Genomic DNA, 3,236 nt, shown 5'->3' with positions numbered 1-3,236 from the left:
GATTGTTGCCCAGTCAGCTTTATAAAATGTAACCCGTGCTGAGACGAGCGTCTTCGGCAGGAGACGAGCGTATTTTGCCTGGAGACGAGCGGATTCTTTTGAGGACGCTCGGATTCAAGGTCAGGGTGAAATCCCAGATTCTGATATAGCTAAGACGAGCGGATCTTTACTGAGATGAGCGTCTTTTGGTTGAGACGAGCGGATTCCTGAGGAGACGCTCGGATTCATACCCAGTGCAAATTTTTCCTTTTTAGCTCTGCCAGGATGAGCGGATTCTAGTCAAGACCCTCGTATTTTCACCCAAGACGAGCGGATTCTTCTTGAGACGCTCGGATTGCTCCTGTACCTCACGGGTTCAGTTCCACCCGTGGGTATTTTCATAACCCAAGTCATTTCGTCTTCGTTCCTTTGGTCTTCATTGTGGGGGCACTACGAAGGCTTGGATAGCCTAGGCAACTGTTATCCCCACACTAATCAAAACACTACACATCAAGAAACTTTTAAGTCCCTCCCTCACTTTCTCTCAAAATGATAATCTTGATCAAAGTAAAATGGTAAATCCAAAAATTGACAAAATGCAATAAGTAAATTGCAAGTTAAGGGGTTAGAATATTTACAAATGGTGGTTTAGGGAGGACTCCACCAAACTCTCATTCATGTATGAGATGTCAAGGAGGCATAGCCAAGGTGTTGTTGATGTTGCTCAACACCTTGAAGAAGTAGTCGAAGGCTTGTTCATTGTCATTATAAAGATCTTCAATAGACCTTTGCATATGTTGTTCTTCATTGTGGTGACTTGAGTTAACATGGTCACCAAAGCCTTGGTCTTGGGTCATAGCATTACCAATATAAGGATTGAATAACCCTTCAAACTCATCATCCCATAGACCACATACTTCATTAGCTTGCTTCCCAATAGTATCATGAGTTGATGAGAACAACTCCCCTTCCTTCTTGTCATTATGGCCAATGAGGCCTTCTTCTGCTCTTGTCATGAGTGGTGGTGAGCTATTCAAGCTCTTATTCTTGTTGAAACTTTCTTGCTCTTTGGATGGAGCATCTTGGAGATTATCCATTTTCTTCTCCCATATGGGTGGTGATTCTTTACCCATAGCTTGTCCTTTGTATTGAGATGCTAACTTCTTCCTATCACTTTCTCGGCTATAATGATCAACCATAAAACATGGCTCATGTAAGTGGGGAGCTCTCATTGTCTTGTCAAGGTTAAAAGTGATTGTTTCATCTCTCACTTCAAGTGTGAGCTCTCCATGTTTCACATCAATCATCGCTCCCACGGTGTGTAAGAATGGTCTTCCTAAAATTATAGGAATGTTGGAGTCTTCCTCCATGTCAACAATAACAAAGTCCACCGGGATGAAGAACTTGCCAATTCTTACCGGCACATCCTCCCACACCCCTAAAGGTGTCTTCGTTGACCGATCCGCCATTTGAAGTGTGATATTAGTGCACTTGAGTTCTCCCATTCCTAGCCTTTTGCATACCGAGTATGGCATGACACTTACACTTGCTCCAAGGTCACATAGAGCTTTGTTGATTGTAGTGTCGCCGATGGTGCATGGAATAGAGAAACTTCCCGGATCCTTGAGTTTTGGAGGTGAACTTCCTTGTAGGATGGCACTACTCACCTTAGTGAAGCAATAATCTCTAGCTTCCGGATGGATTTCTTCTTTGTAAGAATATCTTTCATGTATTTCGCATAGGCCGGAACATGATTGATTAGTTCCATGAATGGAATTGAGACTTCCAAGTTCTTCACAATCTCCATGAACTTTTCAAGTTGTTCATCGAACTTAGGCTTAGCTTGATGACTTGGAAATGGAAGTCTAATCACAATAGGCTCTTTCTCCTTAGCCTTCTCTTCATTCTTCTTCTTTGAAACTTCTTGAATGGTGGTGGGTTCTTCTTCTTTCTTAGAGTTTTCAACTCTTTCCTTGTCACTACCATTCACAACATCTTCATCAATGGGCCTCTTCGGCCCTTCATACCTTGTACCACTCCTCAAATGTATGGTACTCACCGACTCATGTCTTGGGGGATTACCTTGAGGTGGTAATTGCCCCTTTTGTCTTTGAGAACTAGAAGATGCTAATTGAGATATTTGGGTTTCCAACATCTTTGTGTGAGCTAGTATGTTGTTGATGGTGATGTCTTTTGCTTGGCTATCCTTTTGCATTTGAGTGAAAAACTCTTGTTGGTTCTTTTGCATTTGGAGGACCGCTTTTTGAACATCAAAACCTTGGTCATTTGTTTGATTGTATGGAGGTTGATTTGGATAACTTTGGTTTTGATTGTAAAAGGGTGTTTGAGCTTGGTTTCTCATTTGAGGTGAAGTGTATGTTTGAGGGTTTTGAACATTTTGACTTTTGTATGAAAGATTGGGGTGGAATTTGGTATTCTCATTGTAATAGTTGGAATAAGGGGTGCCACTTTTGTATGCTTGGAAAGCATTCACTTGTTCACTTGTTCCCCTACATTCACTTTGGTCATGTCCCAAAGTTCCACAATTCTCACATACTCCACTTGGAATTGATGATGATGCCACCATAGCATTAACATGTTGCTTGGGTGATTTGGAGGCCTCTTCAAGTTTAGCCATGGCCTTCTCAAACTTCAAATTAATGGTATCAATATGAGCACTAAGTTGAGCACCCAATTGAGTAATGGAGTCCACCTCATGCTTTCCTCCTCTAGTAGCCTTCCGAGGTCTACTATATTGCGAGTTATGGACCGCCATTTCCTCAATTTTGTTCCATGTTTGATTGTCATCGACTTTGGTGAACATACCATTTGATCCCATATTGAGAATGTTTCGGGAGTCTTCATATAGACCATTCCAAAATTGTTGTACAAGGAACCACTCGCTAAGTCCATGGTGTGGACAAGATCGACAAGTGTCCTTGAATCTCTCCCATGCTTCATACAAAGATTCCTCATCCCTTTTTTTGAACCCGGTGATTTGGGCCCTCAACATGTTAGTCTTCTCCGCAGGATATAATTTCTTGTAGAAAGCAAGTGCCAATTTTTTCCAAGAATCAATACCAAGAGTAGCCTTATCTAGGCTCTTCAACCATTGTTTCGCGGAAACAATCAAAGAAAAAGAAAATAAGACCCATCGGATTTGGTCTTGAGTAACTCCGGTTTGAGAAATCACATCACAATAGTCACAAAAAGTCTCCATATGAGAATGAGGGTCTTTACTAGGCATCCCTCCAAAT

The 3,236-nt window shown here is 41.7% G+C and overlaps 1 non-coding gene across 1 annotated transcript; it reads left to right on the top strand.

The window, feature by feature from the left end:
- The first annotated feature begins 2,885 nt into the window (after positions 1 to 2,885).
- LOC141620919 (small nucleolar RNA R71) lies at positions 2,886 to 2,992 on the top strand. The gene has a single exon (XR_012532067.1). It is a non-coding gene; the product is annotated as a small nucleolar RNA R71 (small nucleolar RNA).
- The last annotated feature ends 244 nt before the right edge of the window (positions 2,993 to 3,236 follow it).

This window comes from Silene latifolia, chromosome 1, assembly GCF_048544455.1.
Source record: "Silene latifolia isolate original U9 population chromosome 1, ASM4854445v1, whole genome shotgun sequence".
Taxonomy (NCBI): Eukaryota; Viridiplantae; Streptophyta; class Magnoliopsida; order Caryophyllales; family Caryophyllaceae; genus Silene; species Silene latifolia.
This window is presented reverse-complemented; position numbering and strand designations above follow the sequence as displayed.